Source organism: Myotis daubentonii, chromosome X (genome assembly GCF_963259705.1).
Source record: "Myotis daubentonii chromosome X, mMyoDau2.1, whole genome shotgun sequence".
In the NCBI taxonomy this organism is placed as follows: Eukaryota; Metazoa; Chordata; class Mammalia; order Chiroptera; family Vespertilionidae; genus Myotis; species Myotis daubentonii.
The window spans coordinates 69,264,555-69,275,346 of NC_081861.1; positions in this window are offsets into that span (position 1 = coordinate 69,264,555).

Here is a 10,792-nt window from a genome sequence, read left to right on the forward strand (position 1 = left end):
TGCCAGAACAACAGAATGATGAACACGGATTAGAAAACCTATTCGAAGAAATAATATCAGAAAACTTCCCTGAGGTGGGGAAGAAAAAAGTCACACAAGCCCAGAGAGTCCCATACAAGGTGAACCCAAAAAGACCCACACCAAGACACATCATAATTACCATGGCAAATGTTCAGGACAGAGAGAAAATCTTACAGGGCGCAAGAGAGAGACGGAAAGTCACATACAAGGGATCTCCCATTAGATTATCAAATGATTTCTCAACAGAAACACATCAGGCCAGAAAAGAATGGACGGAAATTTACAAAGTGATGCAAAGCACAGGACTGAATCCAAGAATACTCTATCCAGCAAGGCTATCATTCAAACTTGAAGGGGAAATAAGAAGCTTCACAGACAAAAAAAGACTAAGGGAGTTTATCACCACCAAGCCAACAATGCAAGGAATGCTAAAGGGACTGATATAAAAAGAAGAAATTAAAAGCTCAGAAAGAAAACAGCCACACACACACACAAAAGAAATGGCTACAAACAAGTACCTTTCAATAATAACTTTAAACGTAAATGGACTAAATGCTCCAACGAAAAGACATCGAATGGCTGAATGGATAAAAAAAAAACATGACCCATACATCTGCTGTCTACAAGAAACCCACCTCATTAGAAGGGACTCACACAGACTGAAAGTGAAGGGATGGAAAAATATCTTTCAGGCAAATGGAAAGGAAAAGAAAGCTGGGGTAGCAATACTTATATCGGACAAAATAGACCTCAAATTGAAGGCCTTAACAAGAGATAAGGAAGGCCACTTCATAATATTAAAGGGATCAATACAACAAAAAGATATAACCCTGGTAAACATATATGCACCAAATGTAGGAGCACCCAAATTCATAAAAAAACTCCTGGAAGATATCAAAGGAGAGATCGACAACAATACAATCATAGTAGGGGACTTTAATACACCATTGACAGCACTGGATAAGTCCTATAGACAAACAATCAGCAAAGAAACAGCAATCCTAAATGACTCACTAGATCATATGGACTTAATAGACATCTTCAGAACACTTCACCCCAAAGCCAGGGAATATACATTCTTCTCAGGTGCTCATGGGACATCTTCAAAAATAGACCACATATTGGGTCACAAGCAAATTATCCCCAAATACAAGAAGATTGAAATCATAAAAAACATCTTCACAGACCACAATGGCATAATACTAGAAATTAACTACAATAAAAACAACCCCAAATACTCAAACACTTGGAAGCTGAATAGCATGCTATTAAATATTGACTGGGTTACCAATGAGATCAAAGAAGAAATTAAAAACATCCTGGAAACTAATGACAATGAAAACACAACAATCCAAAACCTATGGGACACAATGAAAGCAGTCCTGAGAGGGAAGTTTATAGCTCTACAGGCCTATCTCAAAAAACAAGAAAAAAGGGTAGTAAATCACCTAATTCTACAACTGAAAGGTTTTGAAAGAGAGCAACAAGAAAACCCCAGAGTGAGCAGAAGGAAGGAGATAATAAAGATTAGAGCAGAAATAAATGACATAGAGAACAAAAAATAATACAGAAAATCAATGAAACCAAGAGCTGGTTCTTTGAAAGGATAAACAAGATTGACAAACCTCTAGCCAGACTCACCAAGAAGCAAAGAGAGAGGACCCAAATAAACAAAATCAGAAACGATAGAGGCGAAATAACAACAGAACCCACAGAAATACAAATGATTGTTAAAAAATACTATGGACAGTTCTACTGCAACAAACTAGACAACCTGGAGGAAATGGACAAATTCCTAGAAAAATACAACATTCCAAAACGCAATCAGGAAGAATCTAAAAATCTCAACAGGCCAATAACTATGGAAGAAATTGAAGCAGTCATCAAAAAGCTTCCATCAAACAAAAGCCCCGGACCAGATGGCTTCACAGGGGTGTTTTACCAAACATTCAAGGAAGAACTAAAACCTATCCTCCTCAGACTACTACAAAAAATTCAAGAGGAAGGAACACTTCCAAGCTCATTCTATGAAGCCAGCATCACCCTAATACCAAAACCAGGTAAAGACAACACAATGAAAGAGAATTACAGGCCAATATCCCTCATGAACACAGATGCCAAAATCCTCAACAAAATCTTAGCAAATCGGATCCAGCAGTACATCAGAAAGATCAAACACCATCACCAAGTTGGATTTATCCCAGGGATGCAAGGATGGTACAATATCTGCAAATCAATAAACGTGATACATCACATAAACAAATTGAAAGTAAAAAACCACATGGTCATATCAATTGATGCAGAGAAAGCATTTGACAAAATCCAACACCCATTTTTGATAAAAACTCTCAGTAAGGTGGGAGTAGAAGGATCATAACTCAACATAATAAAAGCCATATATGACAGGCCCACAGCCAGCATCATACTCAACGTACAAAAACTAACACCATTTCCCCTAAGAACAGGAACAAGACAAGGATGCCCCCTCTCACCACTCCTGTTCAACATAGTACTGGAAGTGTTAGCCATTGCAATTAGGCAAGAGGAAGAAATAAAAGGCATCCAAAATGGAAAAGAGGAAGTAAAACTGTCCTTATTTGCAGACGACATGATATTATACATACAAAACCCTAGAGACTCCATCAAAAAGCTACTAGACTTAATACATGAATTTGGCAATGTAGCAGGATACAAAATTAACCCCAAGAAATCTGAGGCATTTCTATACACCAATAGTGAACTTTCAGAAAGAGAGATTATAAAAACAATCCCGTTTACCATCGCACCAAAAAAATTACGCTACCTAGGAATAAACTTAACTAAAGAGGTAAAAGACCTCTACTCAGAAAACTACAGGACGTTGAAAAAAGAGATAGAGGAAGACATAAACAGATGGAAGAACATACCGTGTTCATGGATTGGTAGAATCAACATCATTAAAATGTCCATACTACCCAAAGCAATCTATAAATTCAACGCACTTCCCATTAAAATACCAACGGCATACTTCAGAGATCTAGAACGAACTCTCCAAAAATTCATCTGGAATAAAAAAAGACCCCGAATAGCTGCAGCAATCCTGAAAAAGAACAAAGTAGGTGGGATCTCAATACCAGATATCAAGATGTATTACAAAGCCACTGTTCTCAACACTGCCTGGTACTGGCACAAGAATAGGCATACAGATCAATGGAATAGAATAGAGAGCCCAGAAATCGGCCCGAACCAATATGCTCAATTAATATTTGACAAAGGAGGCAAGAACATACAATGGAGCCAAGATAGTCTTTTCAATAAATGGTGTTGGGAAAATTGGACAGATATATGGAAGAAAATGAAACTAGACCACCAACTTACACCATACACAAAAATAAACTCAAAATGGATAAAGGACTTAAATGTACGACAGGAAACCATAAAAATTCTAGAAGAATCCAAAGGCAACAAAATCTCAGACATATGCCGAAGCAATTTCTTCACTGATACAACTCCTAGGGCACTTGAAACGAAAGAGAAAATTAACAAATGGGACTACATCAAAATAAAAAGCTTCTGCACAGCAAAAGAAACCATCAACAAAACAACGAGAAAACCCACTGTGTGGGAAAACATATTTGCCAATGACATATCTGATAAGGGCCTAATCTCCAAAATTTATAGGGAACTCATACAACTTAACAAAAGGAAGATAAACAATCCAATCAAAAAATGGGCAACGGACCTAAATAGACACCTTTCAAAAGAGGACATTCAGAAAGCTAAGAGACATATGAAAACATGCTCAAAGTCACTAATCATCCGAGAGATGCAAATCAAAGCAACAATGAGGTACCATCTCACACCTGTCAGACTGGCTATCATCAACAAATCAACAAACAACAAGTGCTGGAGAGGATGTGGAGAAAAAGGAACACTTGTGCACTGCTGGTGGGAATGCAGACTGGTGCAGCCACTATGGAAGACAGTATGGAGTGTCCTCAAAAAACTGAAAATGGAACTCCCATTTGACCCTGTGATCCCACTTCTAGGAATATATCCCAAGAAACCAGAAACACCAATCAGAAAGGATATATGCACCCCTATGTTCATAGCAGCACAATTCACCATAGCTTAGATCTGGAAACAGCCTAAGTGCCCATCAGTAGATGAATGGATTAGAAAACAGTGGTACATCTACACGATGGAATACTATGCTGCTCTAAAAAGGAAGGAACTCTTACCATTTGCAACTGCATGGATGGAACTGGAGAGCATTATGCTAAGTGAAATAAGCCAGTCAATGAAGGAAAAATACCACATGATCTCACTCATTCATGGATAATAGATACCATTATAAACTTTTGAACAATAATAGATACAGAGGCAGAGCTGCCTCAAACAGATTGTCAAACTGCAGCGGGAAGGCCGGGGAGGGTTGGGGTTCAGGAGGTAGGGGGGTAAGAGATCAACCAAAGGACTTGTATGCATGCATATAATCATAACCAATGGACATAAGACACCGGGGGTAGGGGTGGCTAGGGGACTCTCTATGGCGGAGGGGAAAAATGGACACATATGTAATACCCTTTGTAATACTTTAAGCAATAAAAAAAAAATTTACTGTAGATCCATCCAGTCCAGGACTTCTGTTTGCTGGATGTTTTTAAGTTACTGCTTCAATTTCATCAATTTTTATAGGCCTACTCTGGTTTTCTGACTCTTCCTGACTGAGTTTTGGAATATTATATGTTTCTATGAATTTGTCCCTTTCACCCAGGTTGTCCAATTTGTCTGCAAATAGTTATTCTCAGGGTTTGCTTACCATCCTTTGTACTTCTTGGTGTCCATTGTTATATTACACTTTCATTTCTGATTTTATTTATTTGGGTCCTGTCTCTTTGTTTCTTGATGAATCTACCTAGGGGTTAATTAATCTTGTTTAGCTTTTAAAAGGACCAGTTCTTGGATTTATTTATGTCTTGTACTGTTTTTTTTGTTTTGTTTTGTTTTGTTTTGTTTTGTTTTGTTTTGTTTTTTTGTTTTAGTCTCTACATAATTTATTTCCTCTCTGAACTTTATTATTTCCTTCCTCCTACTTCCTCAGGGTTTTTCTTGCTGTTCTCTTTCTAATTCATTTAATTGTATGATTAGATAGTTTATTAATGTTTTTTTTCGTGTTTCTTGAGGTAGGCCTGTATTGCTATGAACATCCCTCTGAGGACTGCTTTCATCATGTCCCATAGGTTGTGTGTTCATTTTCATTTGTTCCCAGGAAATTTTTCATTTCTTGCTTGATCTCTAGGTAACCCATTCCTTTTTTTTTTAAATAACATGCTATTTAGCCTCCATGTATTTGAGTGTTTTTGATGTTTTTATTGTAATTGATTTCTAACCTAATGCCATTTTGATCTGAGAAGATGCTTGGTATTATATCAATGTTCTTAAATGTATATAGACTTTTTTTGTGCCTTAACATGTAGCCTATCTTTGATATGTTGATGTGCACTTGAAAAGAATGTAAATTCTGTTTATTTGGGGTGAAACATTCTGTAAATATCAGTTAGATCCATCCAATCAAGAATGTTATTTAAGGCCACTGTTTCCTTTTTTAATTATTTTATCTGGAAAATTTATCCGTTGATACCAGTAGGGTATTGAATTCTCCCATTATGAATCCTTTAAAGTCCATCAAGATTTTTTTATATAATTAGGTGCTTCTACATTGGGTGCATATGTTTTTATAAGGATTATATTTTTGAATTATTCCTTTTAGTATTATGAAGCGATTTTCTTTGTCTCTTATTATGGCCTTTGTTCTGAAGTCTATTTTTTCTGATGTAAGTGTTACTACCCCAGCTTTTTTTTCCCCTTTCCATTTGCATGGAATATATTTTTCCATCCCTTCATTCTCAGTCTGTGTGTACCTTTAGTTCTGAGGTGGGTCTTTTGTAGACAGCATTTATAAACAGTCATCTTGTCTTATCCATTCAGTCACCCTATGTCTTTTGACTGGAGCATTTAATCCATTTACACTTAAGGTTATTATTTATAGATATTTATTTATTGCCATTTTATTTTCTTTATGGACATGATCCTCCCTCTCTCTTTTTCTTGTTCTTAAAGCAGTCCTTTAACATTTCTTGCATTGTTGGTTTGATGGTAATGCAATCCTTTAACCATATTTTGTCTGGAAAGTTTTTTTTTATTTCATCTTCAATTTTAAATGATAGCCTCCCTGGATGTGCATTGCAGGAATACCAGAAGGGGAAGAGGATGAGCTGTTGTAATTTGATTTAAGTCCTTGTTTTTCATTACTTTGAGTACTTCATGTCACTACCTTCTGGCCTGAAGTGTTTCTATTGCAAAATCAGGTAACATTCTAATGGAAGCTACTTTGTAAGTGATTTTCTGTCTCCCTTGCTGTCTTTAAGATTCTATCTTTCCTTCAACATTTGCCATTTTAATTATGATCTGTCTAGGTGTGGGTCTCTTTGGGTTAATCTTGTTTGGACTCTCTGTGCCTCGTGAATTTGTGTGACATTTTCCTTCACCAGGTTGGGGAAGATTTCTGTCATTATTTCTTTAAATAGTTTCTCTGTTCCTTGCTCACACTTTTCGCCATTATGGTATTCTTATAATGCACATGTTATTATGCTTCATGTTGTCCGATAGCTCCCTTATGCTATCTTCCTGCTTTTTAATTTTTTTTTTCTATTTGCTCCTCTAATTGGGTATTTTTTTTCTACCTTGTCTTCCAAATTGCTGATTCGTCCTATGCTTCATCCAATCTAGTTTTAATACCTTCCAGAGTGTTTTTCATGTCAGATATATCATTCTTCATTTCTGTCCAGTTCTTATTAGTGGCCTCTTTTTTTCCTTTTCATGCTGTTGTTATTTGCGCTAAGTTCCTTAAGCATCTTTATAACCATTGCTTTGAACTATATATCTGATAGGTTGCTTGCCTCCAACTCATTTAGTTATTTTTTGGGAGATTCCTTCATTTCTCTCATTTTATTTTCTTTATCTACCAATTTTAGCTGTGTCTTTGTATTTGCTTCTATGTGTTAGATAGAGCTATGCCTCCTAGTCATTGTGGGCTGGCCTTATGTAGAAAGTGTCTTGAAGGATCCAGTGGTGCAGTTTTGTTGTCCACCTGCACTAGATGCTCTAGGTATGCCCTTTGTGTGTGTGTTATTTGGGCTCTCCTGTTGTAATTGGGACTTGATTTTTGATGTGCCATTTGTGGAAAGGATCTCCCTTCAAACTTGTTGCCAATGAGGTTTAACCCCAATGTTGTCATGCCAGCTGTTGTACAGGTGTTTGGGGTCTGCTAATTGTGGGGCTCACTGGATTTTGCCCTGATTTTGTTGAATCTTGTCCCTTGGTGTGTCTCTCCTGGGCCTCCTCAGAGCTTCATTAGTATAGGTGAATGTGAGTCACTGTCCCTTTATGGCCCTGGACAACCTGATTGAGGCCTAATAGGTTGAATCCCCTTGTAATCCTGTGGTCAGGGACTCCTCATCCCAGAGGCTGGGTCTGCCTTCAGTTTCATGCCTTGATTGTCCCTGTTCTGAGCTGTACTCCCTTTCTCCAGGGAGCTGGTCCCACAGGTGTCAGCTGCAGGTGCTTGGGGTCCTTGCTTTTGCCTCATTGAGCAGTCTGGATGGTGTCTGCAGCAGAGACCCAAACTGCTCTTTTTGACTAGACCCAAACTGCTCTTTTTGACTAGATCAGGAAAAGAATTAAAGCCTCCAGAGACCTGCCTTTGCCTGCAGGCTCATTGGATTCAATTTGGAGTAGCCTTGAGCAATCATCCACAGGTGGGATGAGAGGTTTTCCAAACAGAGTGGGACAATTGCTTCTGCCTGGAGGCTAATTGTTATTCTCAGTCTCTTAATGGGACTCAGAAACTCTACAGCAGTGGTTCTCAACCTTGGCTTCACATTAGAATCACCTGGGAATCTTTTTAAAATCCTTATTTCTGGGCCTCATCCTCTGGAAATTCTGTTTCTTTGTAATTAATGTTGTGGCCTCACCCCATAACAAAGAAACAGAATTTCTGGAGGATGTGGCCCAGAAATCAGGATTTTAAAAAGATTCCCAGGTGATTCTAATGTGTAGCCAAGGTTGAGAACAACTGCTCTACAGGGTGGGGCAAGGGATTTTCCATTAGAGCATGTCAACTGTCTCCCTCAAGGCAAAAATGGCAGGATAGTAAAAGTTTGCCTGAGAAAGGTGACCTCTGCAATGTGAGGGAATAACTCAGCACAGGAAACCGGGGTGTCTGCCTTCTGAGCCCTATCCCCATATCCTCCAACCCTGGCTTCGGCTCACATAGCTCCAGTCCACTCTTCCCTTACTCTGCTGGAGCCCAATGTCAGTGACTGCACTTGAAATATTGTGTGTTAGCCCTTTAAGAGGTTGCCTGCATTTCCAGCCATCTCTCCCTGGCAGTCAGCAACCCTGCTGCTTTTCACAGCCAGATGCTATGTGGGCACCTTTCTCAGTTCTGGTGCTCTCTGCTGGGGGGTCCACCTTGGTATTAGACCTCAGAATTCTCAGTGGAAACCCCCCCAGCAGAGATATCTCTCCAGAACTTCAGTTGCTGTCTGTGGGAGCCTGGCCAGCCTTTTCACACCTCCACTCTTCCCACCAGTCCCTATGTGGTCTCCACTTTCTATCCTTGGTTATCTGGGTTCTCTCCAGCTAACACAGCATAGATATCATTTTGCTTTCTACTGTGTAAATTTATGTCCAAGTAAGTAAATATAAAATAGTGGTTTCATTTAAATAGATTGAGAGAATTGTGATGAAATTGATTTTAATCAAGTCCTAAACATGGAATATATTGTAACACATTGGAATGAGTACAGATTATGGAACCAGAATGTCCCAGGTCCAAATCTTAGATTCTGCCATTTTCTAGCTGTGCAACCACAGGCAGTTATTTGAGCTTTCTCTTCCTCAGTTTATTCATCAAAGTATTAGGCTTATTTCTGTCTTTGGTTGGGATCCCACCAAAGCCATCCATGAGAAAAAGTTTGGGGTACAGGTATTTATTTAGAAAATGATTCCAGGAAACACAAAAGAGAGTAGAGAAAGTGAGAGAGGGAAGGAAGAAAAGTGAAGTAATGGTGTCCATCTTCTGAGATATCCTATATAATATGCAAATAGTCATCATGCCCTCATGTCCTCGCACCCTAATGCCGGGGCCAGGGGACCTGAGGCTGCACTCCCCACCCTGCGGGGCTTGACTGGAATGGGGCTGGCCGGGGTCTCACGTGATTTTGAGGCACACACGGGTGGGCGGGGACTTGACTCTGGGTCCTGTGGTGCACACCAGACTCTGACAGGAGGGAGATTTTCATATACATTTTACTAAGTTTCTTTCATATCTGACACTTCTATTATAGAGAAAGAGCAAATAGCAATATTAAAATATTTCCTCTAATTAATTCCTTTTTAATGTGCACAAATTTCATGCACCAGGCCACTAGTTGTTCATAATATGCCTGTGAAATGTCCTGCTGATGGACAGAAAGGCTGTCATTTATAGTTGTTCATGTAGTCCTATCTCTCATTGCTAAGGATTATTTTTGAGTGTGTGAGAATTAAATATCCTGCCCTGGGTCCTGCCCTGCTGGCATGCTGAGCAAGTTCCTGACCAGCAAGAGAAAGCTCTCAGGAAGAGAAAGGAAATGTACCATGTGTTTTAGGAAGGAAGTTGCCACCATCACTGCAGGTGAGCTTAGAGATGAACACAGTGGCTATGGTAAGGAGTTACACTTTTTATATCTCATGTAGAGAACCAAAGATAATAAGTCATTACATAAATGTAGCTATTACTTGTTTTGTTGTTTATTAAATCAGAACATAACTGAGAGGGTATAATACCTATATAAAAGGTCATTATAAAATTGAATGTTATGGAATCTTTCAAATACTGCTTTCCTTCCAATCTGCTTATATTTTGGGTGGGGGATATAGAGAAGGTGGCAGCTATGTATCTAGGGTTAAAAAAATAAAGGGAAACTTTACCCCATTCTCATGTAATGAGATTAGACTGTGCCGGCTGCAAATATTGCTCCCCCCTTTACTATATTGTGAGCAATACTCATTGTACATTTTAAGTAGCTTAAGAGTTTAAAATTATATTCAAAACATATCCTGTTTTAATTTGATTTTACTCAGATCCAATAGTGAAGAAGAAATCTAAGCCTAATGTTCCTGATTCAGGTTTGGAAGATTGTATGTTTCTAGGAATTTGTCCAAAATTTATAAAGAACTTATAAAGCTCAACAACATTAAAACAAACAATCCAATTTAAAAAAAAAATGGGCAAAGGACCTGTATAGACACTTTTCCAAAGAGGACATACAGATGGCCAATAGACATATGAAAAAATGCTCAACATCACTAATCACCAGAAAGATGCAAATTAAAACCACAATGAGATATCACCGAACACCTATCAGAATGGCTAACAGCAATAAATTATTAAACAAACAATAAGTGCTGGCGAGGGTGTGGAGAAAAGGGAACCCTAATGCTCTGTTGGTGGTAATTTAGTTTGGTGCAGCCACTGGGAAAATATTAGGGAGTTTCCTCAAAAAATTAAAACAGGAACTCCCATTTGACCCAGCCATTCCACTTCTGGGAATACACTGAGTGGCCAGAATATTATGGTTGGCCAGATTACTATGACCACTCCATCAGTACTTTGTTCGGCCACGTTTTGCCTTCAATACTGAGGCGATTCTTCTTGGCACTGACTCCACAAGATGTTGAAAGG